The sequence below is a fragment of the Nicotiana tabacum genome, chromosome 5 (assembly GCF_000715075.1).
Source record: "Nicotiana tabacum cultivar K326 chromosome 5, ASM71507v2, whole genome shotgun sequence".
Classification (NCBI taxonomy): Eukaryota; Viridiplantae; Streptophyta; class Magnoliopsida; order Solanales; family Solanaceae; genus Nicotiana; species Nicotiana tabacum.
In genome coordinates this window covers 121,171,155-121,186,900 of record NC_134084.1, presented here as the reverse complement: position 1 = coordinate 121,186,900, position 15,746 = coordinate 121,171,155, and positions in this window count along the sequence as shown.

Sequence of the window (15,746 nt, the reverse complement as noted above, 5' to 3'; positions counted from 1 at the left end):
CTTCGATTAAGAGAAATGGAGAAAACCAAGAGCAAAAATAGATTTGAAGAGTACTTGGTTTTCTGTCTTCTTAGAACTCGAGATTCAGTGGTAGAGCCTATAGAACAGATCCTGATCAAGTAAGGTCGTGAACTTAGCCTTCGTTATCTTTGCTTATAAAGGACTTCTTTTTGCTCTATATTGTCGATGTGGGATGAAAAGAGTGTCGTTCTAAAGAGGTGGAATTGAATCACTCTTACTGTTGTGAGATTAAAAGGTTTTCTTTTACGACCATTTGGTGTTAAAAATTTCTATAGAATATTGGAAAATTTAAGAAATTCCACAAGACGGGAATGGCACGAAAGTAGGTGTTAAAATGTTTTTTTTTGTTTCCATGATAAATGGGTTGTTTAATAATTTTGCGTTTTGCTTTTTATTTATTTTAAGCAGAAAATTTTGCTTTGATGAAGATTGAGAAATCTTGCCAGTTCTTGTTGTACCTCTTCTCTCTCCAAATCAACCAGAATTATAACACATTTATAATTTTTGCTACACATGGAAAAAGAAGAAAAAGAAGAAATTTACTGTGACATTCAAAAACTAAAAAATTTACTGGATAAAAACATCATTGATCTATCCCTTTTGGTTGTTTGTTGTAGTTCCATTGAGTCCTTTCCAGAATGTTATCCCCTTCCTTTTAAATGGATATTCATACTACACAAAGGAAGAAGCTTGTACAGTTGAAGTAGTTCCTAATTTGTCTGTACAAGAAGTTTCATTGGCAAACATATCAAAGTAGCTTACTGATAATATTTTGTTTTGATTTTCAAGGTCAAGTTAAATCATTTTAAAGATTAATAACATGTAGATTATTAGTCTCTTGCTTTGTTGATAAAGAGTTAAAGGTATCTCTTTGAGAAATTAAAGATACCAATTTTTAAATAAAATGTAAAAAATGAATTCGTCAAAGTTTAGTAGCACCTACAAGGCTACAACTATTAGTAGAAGAAATATATAGAACTAGTTTACTAGCTGATATACATAAATTATATACTTATTATACACATATTATACATTCACCGATTATTTTTAGTTTAAATAGTTAGGTGATCGACTATTTAGATTAATTCTTCATATAAAAATTTTGGCTGAGCTAATTGAATAACATACTTACCCTAATTGGGTCAATAGGCAATCATGAAGGCCCATGGCTTAATAGGCTATTATGAAGGCCCATGGCTTAGATCGGTGACCTCCGTCACATTTTGGAGGGGTGTCCAACTAAGATGGCTCAAGTTGTCGAGTCTATGTCACAATTTATGATAGCAGAGGACTTGCGCTTGCGCGGCACCCACCTAATTCCAAGGTAAAAATTTCACGAGGTGTCATATTTAGTTGTCCCAATTTAATATGTACCTATGTTTTTTTCCAACTATTTAGCTAACTTCATATATCGTTTTCTTCTTCGCTGTTGCTTATTCTATTCTCTTTTTCTCCTCTTCATCCTCCTCTTTTCTCCTTCTTCTTCTCCTTCTCTTCCTCATCCTCCTCCTCCTTCTTCTTCTCCTTCTCCTTCTCCTTCTCCTTCTCCTTCTTCTTCTTCTTCTTCTTCTTCTTCCTTATTTTAAAATTGAGATTCAAACTTCAAAGTGATACTTGTATATTGTAGTGAAAAAATTAAAACTGACATTGTTGAACCTAGAGAAAGCTTACTCGATGGTAAACTCGCTGAAATCGATGAAAGAAGCATCTTGTGAGATAGAAGAACTTTAGATTCGATTCTAAACTTGCATTGAAGAGATAGAAAAATTTCAGATCCAATTCTGAAGTTATATTGAAGAGATAGAAGAAATTCATATCCGATTCTAAAATTGCATTGAGGAGAAGTTGCATTGAGAAGATATAGAAGAATTTTAGATCTGATTCCAAAACTCAAAATTTATAACTTCATATGCAGATTTGGAAGTGTGTTCCAAAGTAGGTAAATTTTATCAATTTTTTGTGCAATGCGGGTATGACTTTAGTGGTAGTCCCAAATTGGATTGTCACGGCCCAAAATTTAACTAGTTGTGATGGAACTTAACCGAACCTGTTAGATAAGACCAATAACAGTCAACACAGTCCAATAAAATAAAAGTGACCAACAAATGATACAACTAATTTCCATACAATAACCCAAGGACTGATAGTACGAATTATGAGCTTCTAAGATTTAGAATTTACAAAGCTGGTACGAAATAAATACATTATCTATTCGGAATATACATAAAAAGATTTGCAAATCTAAAGCTACCAAGGATAAGTGCCATCTATAACCGGAACACATGTACGTCTTCAACTCTAGCTCCCGCCGTACACAATGATCCAAGATATGTACGCAAGGTGCAGAAGTATAATATAAGTACAACCAACCACATGTACCCAATAAGTATCTTGACTAACCTCGGTGAAGTAGTTTAGCTAAAAGATACTCACTGATATAACTTGTGCATTAGAATTTGCAATAGAAACAATACTAACATAACAAAGAAGGGTACGTGATTAAATATGTGAAATAGTAAATGATTACAAGAAGAAATTACGGTCAATATATCTCAATATCACAACTAATACTTTCCTTAAAGCGATGACCATCAAACCACGGTAGAAAATCCAAAATTTTTGCAGTGTGAGAAATGTACTCAAGATTCAAATCAAATGGCAAGACAACACCCTTCGTACATTTATCTCATCCTCACCAAATATATGAATGCACTTCAAATCAAATGGCAGTACAACACCCTTCGTGCATTTATCTCTTCCTCACCAAGCATGGATATAATAGTACCAACCAGGTAAAAATACCAATAATGATAACAACAAAGTGGAAAGTGCACGGTAGCAATAACGAATAAGACAGTGCATATGGACAATGATAACAGACTAGGTGGGAGGCATAGAGGTAATGAGATCAATTTAGATAGGAGAACATATATTTCACTAACTAACATATTAGAAGGTTTATACGAAAGTGCAATAAATAAGAAAGGCATAGATGTAGATATAACAAAAAAGAAGAAAAACATGATCTTTATAAGCTAAACAAATAAAAGGCGATAACTAACATGGCAGAAGGTTTATACGAAACTGCAACAAATAAAAAATGGCATAGGTATAGATACAACAAGCAAGAAGAAAAATATGATATTTACAAGTTAAACAGAAAAAAGACATGGATAATACAGCAACACTTTGAGGTAGAGAACATAAATAGAACAACGGCGACAAGTCACATAGAAAACATAGGCGCAACAGTAACAACTCAAGATAAAGGCATAAATGTATGCACAGGAAAATTTTTCATAATATAATGCATGTCTCTCGTCCTCACCTACACGGAATTACCCTTCGTGCCATGAACACATGATAATGTAATAATAATGGCACGACATCACTCTTCGTGCTTTTACTCTCGTCCTCACATGCTAATATAATGAAATGGCACGGCATTACCCATTGTGCTATACTCTCCTCCTCACACGATAATGTATATGAAATGGCACGACATCACCTTTCGTGCTTTACACTCTTCCTCACATTATAATATATATGCAATGGCACATCATCATCTTTCATGCTTTATATTCTTCATCACCCAGCACATGTATATCAACAACAAGCAAGGTGAAACATGAATAACATCAGGGTGAGTGATTAAGCGAATATTCCAAATGAACATCAATCACAACTTTCAAGCTTATAATAATTCAATAAACCTCAAGAACCTTATTGTTCAAGTATCTCGACAAATCTCAAAAGAAATCTTCAACTCAAGTATATAATTCAAATATCTTAAGAATAACGGCCGTATCAATGTATTTGTGATTAAGTATAGTGATGACCGAATCTAGCACATCAATAGTTTTTCAAAAGTCCGTCAATTTTTAATCAAGTTATAATAAGCTAAATCATGGTTTTTAACATTTAAATTCATATTTATATTAATATAGAAGTCAAGTAAAACATGAAGCAAGAAGGTCACATACTCCAACAAGGTATAAATAATTGTATAATCTATCCCCAAGCATGATTAACCCTGACACATGCATATACGCCAGTCACCTCATATATGCATCACCCCCGCATGTAGCAAACAATAACAATTAGTAAAAAAAAAATTCCAACAAAATTAGGCAAGACACTTACCTAAAACAAGCCAAATCGATATACTAGAAGCATCATCCCGCTCAAATCGACCTCCAAATGACTCGAAACTAGCCAAAAACAGCTCAAGATAATCGAATAATGCCTTAGGGAGCAAACCCAAACGATAAAGGTCGAATCTTTAATCAAATACTCAAAGTCAATTAGAAATTTAAACCCGGGCCTGCATCTTGGAACCCGACAAAATTTATAAATTCCGATAACCCATTTGAATACGAGTCCAACCACATTAATTTCACTCAAATCTGACTCCAAATCGATGTTCAAAACACATCGCTTTAAGAAAGCTTAAACAAAAAACCCCCAATTTCTCTTTTGAAATCATCAATCATATGACAAAATTAAAGATGGAATCACGGAATATAATCCGAACCCGATATCATTAAAGTCAACTCCCGGTCAAACTTATGAGCTTTCCAAACCTCCAAATTGCCAACTTTCGCTAATTAGAGCCAAACTCTTTTAGGGACATCCAAATGCAAATTAGAACATATGCCTAAGTCCAAAATTACCATATGGACTTACCAAAACCATCAACATTCGGATCCGATGTCAATTACACAGAAGTCAAACTTGCTCAACTCTTTCCACTTCAAGCTTCTCAAGTAAAAATCATCCTTCTAAATCAATCCTGAGGCACTTGAAAACCAAAATCGGCGATACACACGAGTCATAATACACCATATGAAGATACTCAGTACCTCAAACTACTGAATTGAATGCAGTTGCTCAAAACGACCAATCAGGTCGATACATGAATATATTTGCATTTCCCCAACTTTTACTCCAAAGATTTTATTGACCCAATAAGTAATAATATGAGCTTTTTCACTTTTAGCCCGCGCTAGAAGCTATTTATATTTGATAGCCGAAAACATGTATAAACTTTGTATAATTTTTATATATAACATATATATATATATATATATATATATATATATATATATATATATATATATATATAATATCTATTTTTTGACTATTATTTTGAGAACGACTATACACTGTCATTTTCACTAATATTATTGTATGGGATGAAAAGTAGGCCCATTAAAAAATTTCATATATCAACGGAATTTAAATGGTTAATCTAATAATAAATTTCGTTTCATTATGGCACTCTCTTCATTTTTGTCATATACTGAAGTTAATATCATATTTACCGAGGACACTAAAATTCAGCACCTATAAATAAGTTTTGACACGCTTTATAATTTAGATGACAAAATACTAAGAAATTATAATATTGTTGAAAATGTCTAGTTTGCTAAATGCTTAGCCAAAATTACTCATGTAAAAGAGTAATAAAATACTTGAAGAGACTGCTCTAAAACTTAGGTGTAGCAAAATCCATAGCTGCTGGGACGAAATGTTTTCGGGACGGGGCTTATCCGTGACGCAATTAACGGGATGATCCGCTAGGCTCGTCTCGTCCCACTAACAAATTTTACGGGAGGTGGGCCTAAGTGGGACTTTTTTTTATATCTTTTTAAATTTAAATATTTTAGCGCTAAAGTTGGCTACGACCTTTTTTTATAGTAAGCAACATTTTGTTTTTTTGGTTGGCAATGACTAATTTTTTAAAGTTTGTAACAACTAACTTTTTACTTTTTTAATGAACCTAAAACTTAATAATAAATTATACAGAAACTAAGTAAATAATTATGTAAAACAAAAGACTGGTAGAGAAATACTTTACTAAGTATAATAGACTTGTAATTTATTTTATATAGTTTAAAGATATTAAATAACTAAGTAAGGCAATTCATTAAAAAAATTCAAGGCTAAAGCCTCTTATATTATTGTATAGAAATTTCAAATTCTACACACAACTACAAGAGCACCTAATCTACACAGCAACCTTTTAGGAAGAGTTCTGTTTCAACTAGGCCTCTTAGTTGCTAATTACAAATTATCATACTAATATCTGTAAGCTCCTATATAACTTTTTAACTTATCTATAATATCTTTATTTATTCTTGTGGAATTGGCAATGTAGCTTGATATTTCATGAGTTTCATGCCGTCATCGCTCCCGGTACAATATATCTTATTGTATTCTTCTTCCTTAATGTTTAATTTTTCAAAACTAAGATTTTTACTTTTTGAATTAATCCAATCACTGAATAAGATAAAAAATTCTACAAATACACCACAATATTTGTGTAATAGTAGGATAATATATACTAGAAAATTATTTTATAGTATTATAAAAAAATTCTAAAAATTTAGTAAGGTCACATATGTCATCCCAATCAGACTCAACAATTTGATCAACAGGGTTAGCATTAAGCATATTAAATACCATTAGTATAGGTAACCGATACACATAAGCAACTTTAAGCATTTTATAAGTAGGATCCACCTTTACTACTAGGAAGAGGATTATGACTACTACTAGAACTAGCTCCTTTACTACTTTTTTTTAAAATGGATTGAGCTTGCCAAGTAATTTTTTAAGAGCCATAATTTGAATTTGAAACTTGAAACTTCCTCCGAAAATTTGCCAAAATACTTGAAACGTAGTTAATTATGAGAAAATTGAAAAAAAAATATAGATAGAAAATGATAGATTTGTGTGAGGAAAATGAAAAAGGATGACGGTATTTATAGTTAATAATAGGATCAAAGTATAATTTAATAAATTAGGGGTTAAATTAAAGTTTGGGAGAAGGTTGAGTGTGTTTTGGAGGGGAGATAGGGGCCATTTTTGGCCGTTTATAGCTGTTGCCAACGACTATTTTTGAAAAATCAATCGTTGGTCAACGACTCTTTCATTTAAAAAAAATTGCGAGCTTCCGGGTCAGCCCACCGGGGAAATGGGTGGCCCGTCCCATCCCTTGTCGCTTTAACCCCATATCCCATCCCCCTAAACTTTGGGGGCCGGGATCAGGATTGTCCGGGCCGTCCCATCCCATTGGACAGACTTAGTAAAATCTAAGCAAAGTTCAAACCCAATATTTTATATCAACCTCAATTAGAATTCGAGAAAATAAATGTGGATTTGTAAAACACTTTAAAATTGAACTAAGATCATCGAAGTATGACATGAATGAATGGAATTCCAAGTTTGAGCCTTGAGAATCAGAAATTCGGAATGTTAGACAGTTAAATTTTTTGAAAATAGAACGAATAGGAGAAAGAGAAATTTAAAATTCTAAATTTAATATTCTCATGTCGAGTAATTTTGACCTTTTTAAAGAAATAAGTACTTTTGGTAAAGGTTCTTTGTCCCTGTTAGAATCTAAAAAGATTACAAAGCTTAATTCCTTTAAACTTTTAAATATAGGAAACAATAGCTATTTCCCATTTTGAATGAACTAGAGAACCTCCTTAGCTAACATTTTCCAATTAGGTGAAGTAGATTGTTTAGCTTATGCGGAGTCTTATTCAAGTGATTAAATGGTGAATGTAGCAGCCCATTGAAGCAGTCGTCCATGGTGAAATTTGGGGGAAGGCTTAACCTCAGCTCCAATGAACAGAAATGGAGAAATCCAAGAGCAAAAAAAAATAAATTGAAGAGTCCGTGAGACAGCCATTAAACCATCTTAGCACAGCCTATAGAACAGATCCTGTTCAAGTAAGGTCGTGAACTTCATCTTCGCCATTCTAGTTTATAAATGCCTTCTCTGTGCTGTATATTGCCGATGTGGGACAGAGAGAGTGTCGTTCTGCCAGATTCGGAATTAAGTCAGTTGCTCAAATTGACAGGAATTCGCTTACTGCTATTTCGAAATCAAAACCTTCTCTGTGCTCACAATTTCTATAGAATCATTGAACATTGGAGGATTTTAGAAATGCCCGAAATAGGTGTTAATAAATTGGTTGGCTAAATTGTACCCAGCAGTTTGATAGTTTTTATTTTTATTTTTTAGCTGGAAGTTTGTTTCGATGAAGATCCAGAAACGGTGGCAGTTCTTGTTGTACTTCTAATCCCTCCAATCAACCTTACCATAAGAAGGTTATTGTTTTAGGCAAAGCTCGCCATAAGAAGGATCAGAGCCTTAAGGAAAAAGATGATGCTATTGAGGTTTCATCCTCTATTTCTCTGCTATTTTGACCAGATGAAATTCCACCGTATCCCCGATTTGAATTTGGGATTGAGCCCGGTTGTTGTTGTTGTTGTTGAAATTCCACCATATACACAGATTGCATCAGTCTTTTGTTTCCTACCTTTCACTCATATGCTTATTTCTAGGGTGTACTGGATCGGGTTGGTTCAGTTTTATCAAAACCAAATCAAATCAACTACATCTATTTGGATTGATATGATTTTGTCAGAGTTTTTTATGTTACATGAATATTATTTCAATCTTACTTTGTTAAAGTTATAGATAAAGTTTTGATAAGTGAATATACTTTTAGTAAAAAAGAAAAATGATCTATTAAATATTCTTATGAGAGAATTCTTTTAGTAACACATGATAGTCATTTTCTTAGACGTCTAACAATAATTTTTCATTGACGTACTCTTTCAAGGTTAATCGGATTTAATAATTAAACATAAAAATCAATATGATACCTAAATAATGTTATGTGCTATTTAATTTTAAATATCGAAGTACTCTTTCAAATTCAAAAAAAGATACAAGAAATTTTGATGTATGAATATGGAAGAACAAAGAGATGGTTGACGCATTTCAATAACACTTAATAAGAAAGTGATACGACATATTATTTAAGGTAAATAAAGATGAATGAACTTCATAGTTCTATTAAATATTAAATCCCATGAGAGGATCCCAAATATTTCTAGATATATATATATTTTTAAAATTCTATATAAAGTCTTAAAAGCAACAACAACAACAATAACCCAGTAATAATCCCACTAGTGGGGTTTGGGGAGGGTAGAGTGTACGCAGACCTTAGTCCTACCCATGAGAGCAGCGAGGTTGTTTCCGGAAGACCCTCGACTCAAAAACAAAAGATCTGTAACAACACTAGAAAACATGCAAGTAAGATCAACACCGTAAGTGACAATAAATAAGTGGGAAGAACAATAATAAAAATTGTAAATAAAAGTCTTAAAAGCATATATATATATATGGTTTGGTTCGTTTTTTTTACTCAATACCAAACCAAATCAAACTAAACCTAACCAGATTTTTTAACGGTTTGAACACCCCTGCTTATTTGTATGGAATATATACGTTTTGGAAAAGAAAGCTGAAACACTGAACAAGGCAACCAACTGAATAAGTGAAGAGAGAAAATGTAGCAATTGAAAATGAGATTGCTGCAATCTGTAATGACAAGGAGCAGGATCAACAAGTAGGACACAACACTTCTGCCGAAGGACGTGTGAATGGTCATGCACTTCCCAACAAGATAAAGATATTGAATAACCCTCTACTTTCAAATTGTTTCTACGTATAATAGACCAATTTAAAATCAATCATGTCCTTATTATGTCAATATAAGCTGTATACATCAGATCTAGCATCAGAGTGACTGGGAGAGCCTCGAACCTCAAATAGATTGGCTCAGGTTTTGTGCATTTACATCGGTCAAATTTTGTGGGCTTGTACTTCTTGGAGAGCTTATACACATCATCTAATCTTATTATTTACCCTAAAAACCGGAAAACAATTAAACTTATAATGTGATTTTAAGGATATGTGATTTCACCTAATATCATTTAACAAATGCAAAGAGTAATAATGGAGATTAACAATAATATAAGGCGAATCAGTGTTTGAACAGAGCTTAGCCCTCGAGCTTGAATACCCTCGAGCTAGTTGTGCAAGAACAGTTAAAATGCAACAAACTGATAAACAAGAGAATGTAAACTAAAGAGAGAATATTGTATTGCTTTGATCTGCGTGAATGTAAGGTCTCTACAAGATGATTAGGATCCCTTTTATATAGTAGAGTAATCCTATTTATGGTACAATTCCAATTCCGGAAGTAAATTCCATGATTAACTAGATAATTGCCCCTAATTTGATCTGTTCCGAGATTTACGCCATGATCTCCGGCTGGTCACAGATATCTCGCTTTTCCGTTATTGCCATTCGTTCGAAGTCTGTCATATTTGGTCTCGATCACTATTGGCCTCGATCTCGACAGGCACCTCGATCCTTGGACTCGATATCTCGTCTTCGTATTTTGGTCCGATCCATTACGAGGCTAAGCCTCGATGCAGTCCCCTAGTCTCGATCAAATAGCATAATCAGGTAAGCCTGGTTTTAACCGTACACAGATAGTCCCCTCGTTTCTTGGAATGTAATGAGAAGAAAACGAATTGAACCTTCAATTTTGTACCTTGATCTATCATGATGTCATCCTCGTGATGTAAGCGACAGAAGCGACCAAAACGTCCCGTCGGTACAGTTCCCAAAATCATTACTAAGTGTCAGTTGTCCGTCGACCAACAATGCCTTTGAACCGTCGCCATGAATCCTTAAATAGGTCTTCTTCTCACTTCCTCAAACTTTACTTTGAGTCTTTCTTGTACTAATCTTCAAAAATCCCTTTGAGTTCTCCATGTCTGTCTACAAATCTTCAAAGCTTTTCACATCTTTTAAGCCTTCCTGTTCTGCTCCGTTACCAACCCTTCTTCAAAAGACCAAACTTTATCCTCTTCTTCTTTCTTTACACAAAATGGCAAAGACATCAAAAACTGTTCCTCAAAAAGAAAAAGCCTCTTCATCGCGGTCGGCCGGCGACAAAACACCGGTGGAGCCGCACCCTGAGCAATGCATTCCCGAGATGAGGTGTGATCTTTCTTCCCACTTCAAAGTTGAGAAAACTTCATCTGTCCCTGGCCGGTGTGAGCCAATGTCTAGGTGCATGTGCTCGATAACTGAGAGTGACCTCGAGTAGGTCAAGGAAGACTGCCATTGGGAGAAGAAAGAGGTGGTGATTCCGTCTCCCGAGGAAGATATCACTACCTACATAGAAGGGTTTCTAAGTGTTTACACTTATCCTTTCACGTTGGGCCCTGTCGATCCCGTCATTATCGACTTTTGCCGCCAATACCATATAACCCTAGGCTAGATCCACCCTTCCTTTTGGTGAATTGTCATTTTGTTTCGATTTTTCGCGAGCAAAAAAGAAGGAACGCCTTTCACCCTCGACTACCTCATCAGGTTGTATAGGCTCTGTCTTTTTCTAGGTGGGTTGATAAAGCTTCAGCGTCGGGCCATCAAGGTGTTGTTCTCGAGCATAGATGAGGACATGGATTGAAGATGGATGGGTCGGTTCGTTCGAGTGAAAACTTTTGACCTAATTTCGACCGAGAAGATGCCATTCCCGAGAAGTGGAATATGCAGCGTAAGTTCGATCCTTCCTTTATCTTTTATTTACTATTTTGTTTTCTTTACTTCTTTTTACTAACATCCTTTTCTGTGATATAGCGGATGCTTGGATGCCTGGTGCGATTCCGGACCTCGAGAGCTGGGCTCGAACCCTAGCTTCCACCTCCTCGTATGCTGAGCGCTCATGGTGCGATTTTGCAAGGGGCCGATGTGAGGCTAAAAATCATGGTAAGCCTTTTCTTTACATATCTGATGGCCTTAAAATGTTTCCCTCTTATACTTACTTGATTTCCTCTCATACAAGACTTGGGAAAGATGCCGTCATGAGGTACCCGTCTGGGGAGGAGGAGGTTCCGCCCCCGGTCCCGAAGCCATCGAAGGAAAAGAAAAGACAAAGGGTCGTACCCTCCAATACTCCAAAGCTCAAGAAGAGCAAGGCTCACAGGTCGAAAAAGGACACCGCCACCCTTCCTGCTGATGTAGTGTAACGTCTAAGGGAGGAAGAAGAGGAAGATGAAGATGCTGACTTCAAGCTAGTAGCTCGAATGAAGAGGAGCGTCAAGGCTTTGAAGGCCGCTGAGCCGGTGGTGATCGAAGAGGTTCAGCCTTGGACCGAGGAGATCTCGGAGGGTGGCCCGAGCAAAGTCCCTGAGTCCTTGGAGGCTAAAGATACCTCCTGCCATGATGAGCAATCGGTGGATGTGCCTGAAGGGGCCAGTTCCGAGGCCCTTCGAAACAAAGAGAACACCCCAAGTGACTTGCTTGTGGCAATAAACGTTGATGATTCGCCACCCCTCCCCATATTTTTTGAGGAGCAAATTCAGGAAGCCCAGGCCATAGAGACCCCGATGTGGGAATGGCCATGAAGGGGAGGACCTTTTTCACGGTTGCTTCACGGGAGCCAAAGATGCTTCCGATCTGGGTGATGGATTGAGTATCTTCGATGAGGCTCAGCGACTTCTGAGCCAGGTAAGATCAACTCCCTTTATTAATATTACGTTTGCCTTTATTTCCTCTTGCCTGATTTCCTTTCTTTCTTTATAAGCCTTGATGCTTCATCGGGAAGCATTTTCTAAATCCCGGGCAGAGCTGAACTAGTGTGAGGCCGATCTTAAAATGTCACGGAGGAGAGATATGCCCTCAAACTCCTCAGTGGGAAAAAAGAAGAGGAGATCAAGGACCTCCGAGCTGAACTAGCCATAGCTCACAAAGAGCAGACCGACCTGATTGAGCAGGTAATGAAGAATTTTCTTAGAAGTTCGATGTATCAATTCGGGAACGACGGTTAATACTTTGATCCTGCAGGTTCAACAGAAGGCTGAAAAGATCGAGCAACTCTATAAAGAGTCCAACATGATGAATGCAGAGACTTTGGGGTGAAAACAAAACATGGACCGCCTTGCCTCGGAGAAGGATACTGATCGAGCCTAACTGTCGTCGGCTGAACGCCAACTCCAAAGCATGAAGGAGGAAAGCTTGGCCCGAGCCAAGAAAATTGAGGAGCTCGAGGCTCGGTTGGCTGTAGATCTAGCAAATGCTACATCTGAGGCAGAAAGAGTAAAGGCTGAAGCGGAGGCGATTGTGGCCATCTACCCAGCTGATGCTGAAGCTGCTCAAGCTCGAGCGAGGGAAGTGGTTGGCACCACTCAGACTCGATCATATTGGGCTGTCAAGCATGCCAAGTACCAGTCTCGAAGAGATCCATGCTCGTGGCTTTGACCTTTCTGTCGATATCGAGAACGCAAAAGTATTCAAGGCCGAAGCTAAAGCGATGCTTTCTTCTAATGATGACGACTTTGGGAGCGCGAGTAGATCCAAGAGTGGAGGGGATTCTGGTGATGAAGATGCCGCTCCCGAAGAAAATTAAGCACTTAGGATTTTTCCTTTTTTTTTTTGGATTTTTGTGTAGGATCTTTACTGATCCATGTAAAATTTTCCACATATATATATATATATATAGTATTTCCTTTCTTATCCCGACTTTTGTCTTGCAAAAATCCCGATTTGCTTTTTGCCTTATGACAATTTTGATACACTTTGTACCTTGTGAGAATTTAGACTCACTTCGTGTCTTGTGAAAATTTTGTTTGTGAGTCCCAAACTTAGGCAACTTGATCGAAGTCAGACTAATATAGTCTTTATAACTGAGTGAGTATTTTCTCAAACTCGAAGTATAAAAACCCTTAGGTTTTAGTTGAGTGAGTGTGTATTCTCGAACTTAAAAAATATAATGCCCCTTAGGCTCTTGAATTGGGCCGATACGGCCTCAAAAGAATGGCTTTTTCCCTTTTCGACTTAAAAGTTTAATCATATAAAAATTTGCTATGCCTTAGTACGAGGTAAATCCGTACTCATTAGGATTTTTGAGAGTTAGTATTATCGAAACCCTTTACTTTGTTATGCCTTAGCATAAGCTTGTTCGAGAGTTCGAACAATTTGGTACCCCTTAAGGTTTTTGAGGGTTGGTGTTATCGAACCCTTTGTAATTTTACCGAGGGTAGCCTTTTTAAACCGGTTTTATGAAAATATTGGAAGGCCTGTTTTATTACGGAATTCGGACGTCTCCGAACCGTGTTAGTTTGGCCATAGTCTTTAACTTGAGATTTGCCCTTTGGGCTTGTTTCTCAATTTCACGTCGAACTTGTTCGAAGCGTCAATCCCCGAGTGGGATGGTCGTGGCCCGTAAAGATGAGGGTTGCCTTTTTAAGTTCTTATAGTCTTGAAGTTTAATAATTCGAGCATGTCGATTTTTGGATGGCATCTCCCCAGTACGGGGTTGATTGTTCGAGCTTTAGTTGCGATCAACGCTTGAGCCAGTTTCCGCAATAGATCATAAGGATGAAATTGTAAAGTAGAAATTTCACTAAGGCATGGAACATCAGGTAAGGAAAAAATACTTCTTTCAATAAATCATTCATGCGTACATGTTCATTAGGTCTCGAGTAATCTATATGGACATGGTTTATTTGACCGTTTGGCTTTTACAAAATTTACCTATCGAGACCCTGTTGACACGAAGTATTTTCCTTAAAAACGTAACATCCGAGGGTGATGCCCACCTAGTATTCGAGGTTGATGTTAAAGAAGCCTCGAATACTGTTGAATTGCTCTAAGTTAGCACGAACAATGGTTGCCTCGTTAAAAACCTTATTTGAAAAACCCATTTGGGATAAAAACCGGTCGAAGGGAAAAAGAGTACAACACGTGCTTTTAGACCTAAGGGCTTCATTTTTGGAGAGAGCTTCGATTACTTCAATCGAACACCTACAACAAGTTAGTGTAAAATACAAATGAAAAAGGAGAAGGTCATACCTTAGCAATAATATCGTTTAAGGAGTGATGTGTTCCAATTATTTGGTAATTATTCGCTGTTCAACGTGCCAAGTTTGTAAGATTATTTTCTGACGATGTTGAGGACCCGATACGGTCCCTCCCAGTTTGAATCGAGCTTTCCCTCTCTTCGGTCTCGAGTGTTTGTCACGACCCAACTGGAGGATCATGACTAGCACCCGACCCATAATTAACGGGCACCAACGTACATTTTATCTAACCTTCATTATTATCTTTAAGGCCCGACAAGATCATTATAAATGGTAGAAACAGATCATGAACAACAAACAATGAAAGATAGTGGAATGAACATATATAACATGGGATGACAAGACTACCAAGAAACTACTTATAAGGTACGAGCTACCATGATGCCATGAAAGACTATACAACAAAAATCAGCCGACAAGGCATTCTAAACCATACATAAGTCGACACCTGTCTATGAGCCTCTAAAGGAACATAAGTGCTACAACATTGCCGGAACAGGGCCCCGACATACCCATAATGTCTATAACAAAAATGCATACCAAGACCACGGCAAGTCCGGAGAAGGGATCTCGCCAATAACTGCTGAACTGGACAGCCTACTGTGGTGGGGGAGCTACGTCTACCTGTCTATCAGGACCTGCAGCACGACATGCAGCGTCCACAAATAAAAAGGACGTCAGTACGAATAAAGTACTGAGTATGGAAGGCAGGAAATCATAAGTACGAGCAGTAATGTAAATAGTGATAGAGAATATACAACCTGTAACACCTGGGTACCTCTGAGGGCTACTGACATGAAATGCGTAATACATATATATATACACATAAACTTTTAAAACATAGGCCTCTGTGGGCATCATCATCATCATCATATCGTACTCGACCATAATAGGCTCGATAAAACGTACCCGGCCACATGGAGCTCGGTAAAACCCAACTAACCAGTGGTTGCACAATAGGTGTCGTACCTAGTCAACTATAG